This window comes from Magallana gigas, chromosome 3 (genome assembly GCF_963853765.1).
Source record: "Magallana gigas chromosome 3, xbMagGiga1.1, whole genome shotgun sequence".
Lineage (NCBI taxonomy): Eukaryota > Metazoa > Mollusca > Bivalvia > Ostreida > Ostreidae > Magallana > Magallana gigas.
The window spans coordinates 32,325,197-32,336,468 of NC_088855.1; the positions used below are offsets into that span (position 1 = coordinate 32,325,197).

The 11,272-nt window shown below is 33.2% G+C and overlaps 2 non-coding genes across 2 annotated transcripts; both read left to right on the forward strand.

Annotated features, from left to right (window-relative positions):
* Positions 1 to 589: 589 nt before the first annotated feature.
* Positions 590 to 663, forward strand: Trnan-guu (transfer RNA asparagine (anticodon GUU)). Its single transcript has one exon. It is a non-coding gene; the product is annotated as a tRNA-Asn (tRNA).
* A 7,199-nt stretch (positions 664 to 7,862) lies between these two features.
* LOC105343703 (uncharacterized) lies at positions 7,863 to 11,194 on the forward strand. The gene is made up of 3 exons (XR_010712044.1): positions 7,863 to 8,458; positions 9,647 to 9,734; positions 9,952 to 11,194. It is a non-coding gene; the product is annotated as an uncharacterized protein (transcript).
* The last annotated feature ends 78 nt before the right edge of the window (positions 11,195 to 11,272 follow it).

Below are 11,272 nucleotides of genomic sequence, written 5' to 3' on the forward strand. Positions count from 1 at the left end.
TCTCTGAAAACCAAACTAAGGATAGACCATACTGGGATTCAGTGTTCTTAAGAAGTAGGTAGTTCAACTTTGAATGTAATTTGACTGATTTAAATCAATATTGGGTCCTATTGTAGCATTTGGGAACATTGCTTCAATGTGTTTTATGGGAACGTCTACAGCTTAACAAACCCCAACTTTAAGAAGAGAATGATAGAATTAGGGTTTGTAAAAACATGCATTGTTATGATTTTCTGATTTACTTCTACTTGATTCCTTGAAAAATTTCTAATATCGTTGTTATTTCATAAAGGTCGTAAACAAACGGATACTTACATACATTTATCCAAACTTTTTGCGATTATTTATTTTAAAAAAATGAATATTCTACTAAAAGAACTGGTTATCGATATCAACAAGTTTTGAAGACTAAACATAACTAAACAACACACAACCTGAACTCTGCTTTAATTACTACTCTTTGCTAAGCTGAAAGAAACCAAAACATGAAATGTGATGTTCGCCCTTCCTGTCAATGCTCACCTGCGATGTCCAAATGATCTAATTTTTCGATAGTAAAACTTTTTACTTGATGATTATTCTGACACCTGTCTCTGTGGCGCAATCGGTTAGCGCGTTCGGCTGTTAACCGAAAGGTTGGTGGTTCGAGTCCACCCAGGGACGATCTTTTTGAACGAAGACGGGCGCAAATTTAATTTGCAGCAGATGATTTCCCGTTGTGTATAACATCATCAAACCATGCCGAATGTCATTTGCAAATAACTGGCGTATGAACAACAGACGGATTCACAAATGGTCAAGAGAAACATCCTCCTTTCAACGTTTGTCAAAATTTCATTATAACTTTGATTTTGTCGTTGCTGTTGTTGTACTTGTTTTCTTAAATTGACATGGATATTTGCAAATTTAGCAAATGAGCTGATGGTGTGCCAAAAGGTTTAACTTATCTGTTGTGTACATGTCGGAGAGTTGATAGACAGCATTTTTCGTGAATTTGGACGTTGTATTATTTTACGAAACAGGTACAAGTCCATGCGTGATTTCGTTCGTGTTTTGATATTGGGGTTTGCCATGATTTGTTAACGTTTGAAAAATCGTTCAAAATGCATAAAAGTCATTGTCAGAAGTGGGATTCGAACCCACGCCTGGAGAACCAGACTGCGACCTGAACGCAGTGCCTAAGACCGCTCGGCCATCCTGACTTCATGCGTATTACATGTTTTAATGGGTTCAAGAACGGAGTACCGCTCCGTTGGAAGATAATTAAGGCATCGTTAGGATGGACAAATTAGGAGAAGTTTTGGGAATATATCAGTAGGCAACGTGTGTTTGCTGTGAACCAAAGTGCAATAACCAAGATTAGTGTCGTTTCCATTTCTTGTTTTTCTCTGAAAACCAAACTAAGGATAGACCATACTGAGATTCAGTGTTCTTAAGAAGTAGGTAGTTCCACTTTGAATGTAATTTGACTGATTTACATCAATATTGGGTCCTATTGTAGCATTTGGGAACATTGCTTCAATGTGTTTTATGGGAACGTCTACAGCTTAACAAACCCCAACTTTAAGAAGAGAATGATAGAATTAGGGTTTGTAAAAACATGCATTGTTATGATTTTCTGATTTACTTCTACTCGATTCCTTGAAAAATTTCTAATATCGTTGTTATTTCAAAGTGGTCGTAAACAAAGTGATACTTATATACATTTATCCAAACTTGTTGCGATTATTTATTTAAAAAAATGAATATACTACTAAAATAACTGGTTAACGATATCAACAAGTTTTAAAGACTAAACATAACTAAACAACACACAACCTGAACTCTGCTTTAATTACTACTCGTTGCTAAACTGAAAGAAACCAAAACATGAAATGTGATGTTCGCCCTTCCTGTCAACGCTCACCTGCGATCTAATTTTTCGATAGTAAAACTTTTTACTTGATGATTATTCTGACACCCGTCTCTGTGGCGCAATCGGTTAGCGCGTTCAGCTGTTAACCGAAAAGTTGGTGGTTCGAGTCCACCCAGGGACGATCTTTTTGAACGGAGGTCGGCTCCAATTAATTTGCAGAAGATTTCCCTTTGTGAAAAACATCATCAATCCATGCCTAATATCATTTGCAAATAACTGGCGTATAAACAACTTACGGAATTACAAATAATCAAGAGAAACATCCCCTTCTTGAGGTACTTCACTACACCCAGACTTATAGTTTTTAAGACACTACGTCACGAGATGGCGCTTTAAATATTTTGTTAAACTGTTTAAACCGTTCAATTCAGTTGTATATCGTATTAACTCAGTGGCTAAAGTATTGTGCTTCTGAACCGCAGATCATGAGTTCGAATCTGCCTGGAGCTTTTGCTCATGTTTACTTAATTAAATTTTCGAAAATGTAATTTTTCATCCGAAATTTTTGCTTATTTGACTTTAATAACTGTTAACCATTATGATATCTATCATAATCAAGTAATTTTCTGCTGGTTTGAGAAAATATTTCAAGGTGTAGTGAGCCACCTTGACATTTTTTAAAAATTTCGTTAAAACTTTGATTTTGTTGGTGCTGTTGTTGTACTTTTTTCTGAAATTGACATGGAAATTTGCAATTTAGCAAATGAACTAAATGAACTAATGGTGTGTGAAAAGGTTTAACTTATCCATTGAACATAACTATTGATAAAGTTGCTTATCGATATTGGATATACTAGTATTATATCTATTAGAAATAAACTAGAGCAATGTAGGACGAAGATGAATATTTAATTTAATAATAGGGTTGATGTAATTACTTCAGTTATCGACAGGTTATGAATCTGTCATTATTTTCACGTATTTCTAGATTAAGATTCATGATATATACAGAATGGTGATCATTCAAGGTGAAATACATTGAAACAAAAAACATTGTAGAAAGTTGCATGCTTGTAAACAATAATGAAATCAACAGTGGAGATAGAACCATGAACTATCGTAATGCATAATTTAGTTTTTTATATAACACAAGTTGTATATGGTGCTATTTACACTGGTTATGTAGACACAACACAAAATTGGACGTTTCTCCACTATCAAATGTCTGAAACTGAAAGAGACATACCTGTTCAAATTTTCTGTTTTACACAATCTACCATGAACTTGTTTTAACGTTTTACCAGTATCTGAAGTTGACAATCAATCTACACTAGTTTTTAAATACTATAGTAATTCTCACCAATTTTATGTTGATTGATGTGCATTGGTTAAATGTTTCAACAGCCAGTTCGAACATATCCTAATGAAAAGAAATGAAAGTTTACCGAAAGATTTTAGCAGAACAAAGGTAACAAGCAACTGAATTGGTTTAAATATGATCAGTCATGACAATTCGTAAAATTAATTTTAAATAGTTTTTTTTTTAAATGTTCTTTAAATTTTTTTTTTTACATACAAATATATTAACACAAATCATTAAACTTCATTTGAAATTTAAACTACATAAAAGAGGCCATGCGCTTTGAAAAATTTAAAACAATTCGAAGTGCAAAATTCTGGACGGAGTCAACTTTTTTGAGATTTTTTTTCAAAGATTTAAAATGCTGTATATCTTCAAATAAAACTCATAATTAAGTTATTTCTTTCACCAATTTTTTTTTACAAATTTGTATCCAAGAAATTGAAATCGATTTCAGCTTAAACTTTAGATCAGAATGCTTTTAAACTTAGCTTTCATTGGTTACGTTCCCAAACATCTTAACGAGCTATAAAACGAGCTATACCTCAGCAGAGGGAGTGAAAATAGTGATAAATTTTCTTTTCTTTGATGGCCGATTATATCATAAACTATTCATAATTTTCGTATGTTGGCAAGAACTAAACGCACCCACTTTAAATGAAATTAAGTTCAAATATACTGATATCATTGATTACACTTATTGGTAAGTTAGTAATTACCTTTAATTACCGGTATATTCAATGAATTGAATACTAGTAATCTTTTTATCATTTACAGGATCACAATAATATTTTTGCTATATAGTATTTTATTTTGCATTTGATAAGCAATATTTTGTTTTTGCCTCAATAATGGGCAAATACAGTCATATATAATACTTCCGGGTTAATCGAAGACGATGAAAATTTTACATGCATATTCCACTTTAAATGTAATCAAAAATGGGAGAGAAAAAAAATTATAGCTTATGTATGAGGGTGTTCTAAGATATCAAACACCTTTCAATCTTTGCATACCCTGAATTGTACTCATCTGATAGATGAAATCTTACTTCAGCAATTTGAAACAGTTCGTAGTCATCTATATAGAGAGATATAATAATATACTCGAGCGAGTCGGAGATCAATAAGAATGGATATCAAATAACATGTCAGTGTTTGAAGTGTCACAACAACATTTGATTGGTTGGTTGATTTTAAGTCAAACTGAAACACTCATTACCATATTTTGCAGTAGTCTGCAATTGTTAAATGGAAAGTCACTCTGTAGCAATAATAATGGGAATAATTTTTTATCTATGTGTACATACTATATTTTTTCAGAATTTTCCTCGTGGAATGACTTGTGCATTAGAATATGGAAATTTCTCTGAAGGTAAACTAATTATGCTTTATTTTGTTTTTTCCATCAATAAACAGTGATTATGTTTAACATTATACATGTATATCTAAAAGAAATTTAATTATTTTTTATTTTGATCATAATTTTTTTTATTTGGTTGCTTTTTAAAAAAAATTGGTAAAACAGTTTGAACCAAGACAGTCCTGTTTAAATGTTATCATCTGAACAATACAGATTGGAGACTAAATACAACTGATTCAAATTTAAATGAAATATATTCAACGCAACCCCAAACCAAAAGCACAGTTGGCAAAGAAGTGTCTATGACAACAAAAGAAAACTCAGACTCAACACAAACTAAATCAATTGGCAGTACAAGTAAAAACAACTTCGTGGAATCAGTGGAAACGACGGATTCAGCACAATCCAAATCAGAAATTACAACAGAAAGGAAAACATCAGTGACAACGCAAAATATAACGGATTTAACACAGTCTAGCAAAACAATAGAAGGGTTAATAACGTTATCTTTGCAAACAATAGAAAGCACGGAATCAGCACACACCAAAACGACTATTACAACGAGTGAAATAGTTTCTGCAACAAAAGAAAACTCAAATTTCACACAAACCGAAACGTCAAGTACAGCAAAAGAGAAATTATTAGTGACGACAGTAAAAAACACGGTAGCAGCGACAAACACAGACGTAACAACAAAAAGCAAAAATTTAGAAATTGAATCATCAAACATGACACGAAAAGAATTATCAGTGACAACAGGCGATTATTCAATATCAACACGACCAAAGACAAGTACAGAAATTGAAGAATTATCTATGACAACAGATAAAACCATCACCTCAATACAAAGAGAACCATTGTTCACAACAGAAACCGAAAGAAAAATCACAACAAGTGAAGAATTGCCAGCGACAACACAGGAAGACATGGACATTACACATTCCAAAACAACACGCACAGAAAAACAAGAATTACTTGAGACAACAGAAGAGAAAACGGACTTAACAAAAACAAAGGAAATGGGTACACCAAGTGAAGAATTTTCAATGATAATGGACAAAAACATACAATCAACGCAAACAGAAACAATAGGAACAACACAAAACGAATTATCAATGACGAAAGTCGATAGCATGGGCTCAACACAAACAAAGATTACTGGTGGTAAAGAAGATGAGTTTTTCCAGACAACAAATGTAAACGTGATCTCAGTTCAACCAAAGACAGTGACCACACCACATACAAAATCATTAATGACAACAAAAGAAAACACAGATTCAACTCAACACATTCTATCAAGCACTTTAAGAGAATTGTTTATGACAACAGCAGAAATAACGAACTCAGTTCAACCTAAATCAACTAACACAGCTGATTCAATAAAACAAAAAACACTAAGCACATCCAACGAAGAAATAACAACAGGAGAAAACAATGGACCAGCACAATTGAACGAAATAAAAGAATTAACGATGACAGAAGAGAAAAGCACTGCATTGTCAACTTCATTAAACACTAAATCAGATATGATATCAACTCTGAGAAGCAGTACAGATAGTCACAACACAGATTCGTCATCACTCAATGTACCAGGCACAAATCCAAGTACTTTCTCTTCCTCTTCTCAAAGTATGTCAAGGAAAACAGAAGTGTTTCATTCGTTTGTAACATCTGTATTTGAATCAGGTACAACTGGACTAGAAGAATCAACTCCCTTGAACTCATATACAACATTAACAGGAAGAAATATAAACAAGCATTCAACAACCGTACTTCCTACTGTTGCGATGGTTACCGATCACAGTAAAGAAAACGACGTCCTTTCTACTGAACAAACTACTGTTACGGCAATTAGCAATCTGAATAAAAACAATGACGACATTTCTACTGAACAAACTACTCCTACTGTTATGACAGTTACCAATCTTAATAAAATCAATGACGTCATTTCTACTGGAAAAACTACACCTACTGTTACAATAGTTACCAGTTTCAGTGACGACAACGACGACATTTCTATTGAACAAAATACTCCTAATGTAACGGAACAGACTACACCTATCGTTACAACAGTAATCCATCATAGGGAAGACAATAACGTCATTTCTACTACTAAACAATCTACTCTTACTGTCACAACTAATACTTATCATACGGAAGAAAACGACATCAGGTCTGCTGAACAAACGTCTTATGATGTAATAACTTTTATTTTGCCAACAGTTACCAATCATCCTGAATACAACGACGCCATTTCTACAGAACAATCTACTCCTATTGATACGTCAGTTACCAATCATATTGAAAACAACAACGTCATTTCTACTGAACAAACTACTTCTACTGTAACGGCAGCTACAAATCTGAATGAGAACAACGACGTCATTTCTACTGAACAAACTACTCCTACTGTTCCGGTAATTAGCAATCTGAATAAAAACAATGACGTTATTTCTACTGAACAAACTACTTCTACTGTAACGAAGGTTACCAGTATGAATGAAAACAATGACGTCATTTTTACTGAACAAACTTCTACTATAACGACAGTTACCAATCTTGGTGAAAACAACGACGTCATATCTACTGAACAAACCACTCCTACTGTAACGGCAGGTACCTATCTTACTAATGAAGACAACGACGTCATTTCTACTGAACAAACTACTACTACTGTAAAGTCAGTTACCAATCTGGGTGAAAACAACGACGTGATTCCCACTGAACAAACTACACCTACTATAACGGCAGGTGCCAATCTTACTAGTGAAGACAACAACGTCATTTCCACTGAACAAACTACTTTTACTTTAACGGCAGATACCAATGTGGGTGAAAACAACGACGTCATTTCTACTGAACAAACAACTCCTACTGTAACGTCAGTTGCCAATCTGAATGAAAACACAAACATCATTCGAACTGAACAAAAAACTCCTACTGTAATGGCAGTTACTAATCTGGGTGAAAACAACGACGTCATTTCTACTGAACACACTACTCCTACTGATACGTCAGTTACCAATCCCAGAAAAACCAATGACGTCATTTCTATTGAACATACTACTACTGTTACGTCAGTTACCAATCTGAATGAAAACAACGACGTCATTTCTACTGAACAAACTACACCAACTGTATCAACAGTTACTAATCGCAGTGAAAACAACGACGCCATTTCAACTGGAAAAACTACACCCATTATTACAAAATATACAAATCTTAGTGAAGTCAACAACGTTAATGCTACTGTACAAACTACTTCTACTGTAACGGCAGTTACAAATCTGAATGATAACAACGACGTCATTTCTACTGAACAAACAACTCCCACTGTAATGGAAATTACAACTCTGAGTGAAAACAATGACGTCATTTCTACTGAACCAATAAGTTCTACTGTAACAACAGTTACTAAACACAGTGAAGACAACAACGTTACTTCTTTTGAACAAACTTCTTCTGTTGTAAAATCATTTAATGAGCCTAGTAACCATAATCAGGATAACTTCTCGGAAAGTCTCAGTGACGATATGACAAATACAAAGTCTCAAACATCAACACTGGACTACCAAACCTCAACTAGAACAACGGCATCGCCTTTTCTTCGAGAATCTGAAATGACGCCATTCAGCATGTATGTAAAGGACCACACAGTCAACGTCTATGCCGGTGTCTTTTTACCAGGACACGTTATAAAACAAGAGAAAGGTCTTGGTTTCTACATGTGTGTTATGGAATGCTTGAAAACTGTAGATTGCCACTCTATTAACTTTATGAAGAACCAAGGTATCTGCCAATTAAACTCAATATCATCTGGCAATCCAAGTTTAAAACTTCGAGAGGAGTGTCTATATACTCGATCAAAACAATGGCCAAAGGTATGTTTATAATGCTTTTGTCAAACGACGATATCTTGAAGTGTTATATCAATAATTGCAAAAAGGTTATGTATTTTTTTCTGCAGTGGCTGCAGTCGTTTACTACGCTTATGAAACAGCTAAGATAGCATGAATTTTATTGTCTAATTATTCTGTAAAAAGTTGTCATCTATTATGTTTTGGTTCAAAGGTTCAAAGGTTCAAAGGTTGTTTGACAAATGAGAACAAAAATGCTTTACAAAAGGAACATATATATTTTGCTTGAAGATTCTTTTTTGAAACTTTGTTTATCCACAGTAGCACTCGATTGACTGTTCCTTTGTAATTCTTATTTTAAATCGTAAAGATACGAAAGCGCAATTTCAAAGGTAATAAAGGTTTACACTACCGTATATATGGTGAAATTTTCGCACGGATCTAATTTTCACTTTTTATGCGATGACTTTCACATTGCAGGAAATACAATATGCAGAAATTATATCCGGTATTTTTTTTAAAATTCAAATCGCGATAAATGAGTGACTGACGCAAGAAAAGTAAACATATTCTCCAATTTTTTTTTTTTACACATACACCCCCCCCCCCCCCCCCTGGATATATGGATTTCTTTCTATCGTTTGTAGTATTATTGATGCATATTTAAAGGGAAGATCTGAATCCAGTTCTAGGGGTTGGTGGGTTTTATTCGTTCTATAACAAATTAAGTGTGTTTATAAAACAGAAAAGTCGACGTTTTTAGTTGACTTGTCATCTCTATTAAACAAATACTCTGATAACATTTATTTAGTTATGTCAATTCGATGATCCAAAGATAAGATCGGAAAATAAGTTCAAATCCATTAAATTAAAGAGCGTGAAATAGAGTTGCAATGTAAACACGGAGGGTGGTTTCTGGTTGGGAGAACGTCTACGTACGCATCCATCGATTAATACGGTAGCGACATTAATTCCTTAATTAATTACGCCATGTTGTTTCATTTTTTTCTCTTTGAAAGTTAATTAATTTCATTATATAATTAGTTTTCCATTATGGTCTGACGGAAATAATATGTCCTATAGCAAAGGAAAATTAAATATCGGACCCCTATTAAATAACAATCCTTCAAAACTGAATACATATGAGTAGCATGTTTGTTTATGTGAACAGTATTTTGTTTGTTTTAATTATCAATTGTTTTGGGATTGCAGACTATATTAGGACACTGTCAAAATAAGACGTGTCGGTCTCAAGAACAGTGTATAGAACTTCACAATAGAGCTGTGTGTATCATTGGAAGTGAGTACTTGCTATAAAGTGAAACCTGTCCGACACATATAAATTTATGACAAATTTTCAGCTCATTACAAATCTGCAGTTACATATTTTAATATAAGAAGTGAATTTGAAATACTACATGTGGTAATTTCAATAATTTCTGATGTTATACAGAATAATATATAACACCATAATTTCATTTCATATATTACCATAAATGTGTAACTTTAATTTTTAGATTGTAAATTGCCTCCTCGCGTAGAAAATGCCGAGACAAATGACTATTTGCTTCATGTTGGATCAAGAATCAGATACGAGTGCATTCAAGGAAAGAGTTCGAACGTCACAGAATCAGCCATGACAGTCACATGTCGTGGAAATGGCCAATGGACAGCGGTGAATTTTCGGTGTCTTTAACCAGACATAAATAACATGTTATTTAAGTCTCTGCTTTAACAAATGTTTCAAGACACGATTCCAACATGAGAGTTTCATGTCTGATAATTACATGTACTGTCATTTGCTGAGGACAAAATTAAATAGTTGATTTTACATTTTTTACCAGAGACATAAATAATTTATGTCTCTGGTAAAAATGTAAAATCGACTCCGATTTTTACTCATCGTTTTCGTAATAAATAATGACAAATACGGTTAGTAGAACGTGTTACCTATAAATAGTATGCAACGTATGATTAGAGCGCCATGATATATCTTCCATTGAATACGCTTTGTATTTTTCATTTCACTAAAATGTATCCCAACAACGGAAATACCGCGGTACTTCTTGTTTTGAAAATCGATTTACTGTCAAATGTTTTTTGGATAATACTTCAAAACCAGTTTATTGTGAATATCAGTAAAGTAATACGTAATTTTGACGGATAATTATAAACATACTTTGGGCTTGCACTGAGTTCATTCATTGAAATTATATGCTATTCAACAATCTTTTAACATGGGGTATGCTATCCATGTTTATATTTCTAAACCATGTTATGGTTTTCTCTTGACGCTGTGCTGGAGTTGTTGGTAAATTTCATTATCTAAGTGTCAATTAAATTCCAAACATTACTCGATCGACTTTCATAAGGAAAATAAGATCGATTTCAATAAATGATGGGTTACCTTTAAAACCACTTCTCTTGATTTCATTTTCATTAGTACTAGTAATTGTGTTGTCTTTAAAAGTGGGCTTTCACTACTACATGTTTTATATAAAAAAGTATTTGCCAGAAAATGAATTTTCAACAAAACATAAAGTACAATTCCAGAAATTAAAAGGAAAACCCCGGTGAGATTGGAACATGCTCTCAGCTTCTAATTTCTGTTGTTGCAATCAAAGAAATACCTCCAATTCTCTTTATTCAGATAAACAAAAACGACAAAAATTACTTTCTTTGATGTAACATACTGTTAACAATGTGAATAATATAATAAATGACGTTACTTAAAAACTATAATTTGTTTAATGAATTTTGCTGATGGATTGTAATAAATCATTTATTATTACTTTTAGGGGTTCATGTATGACACACTTATATAAACATCAAAAGGCA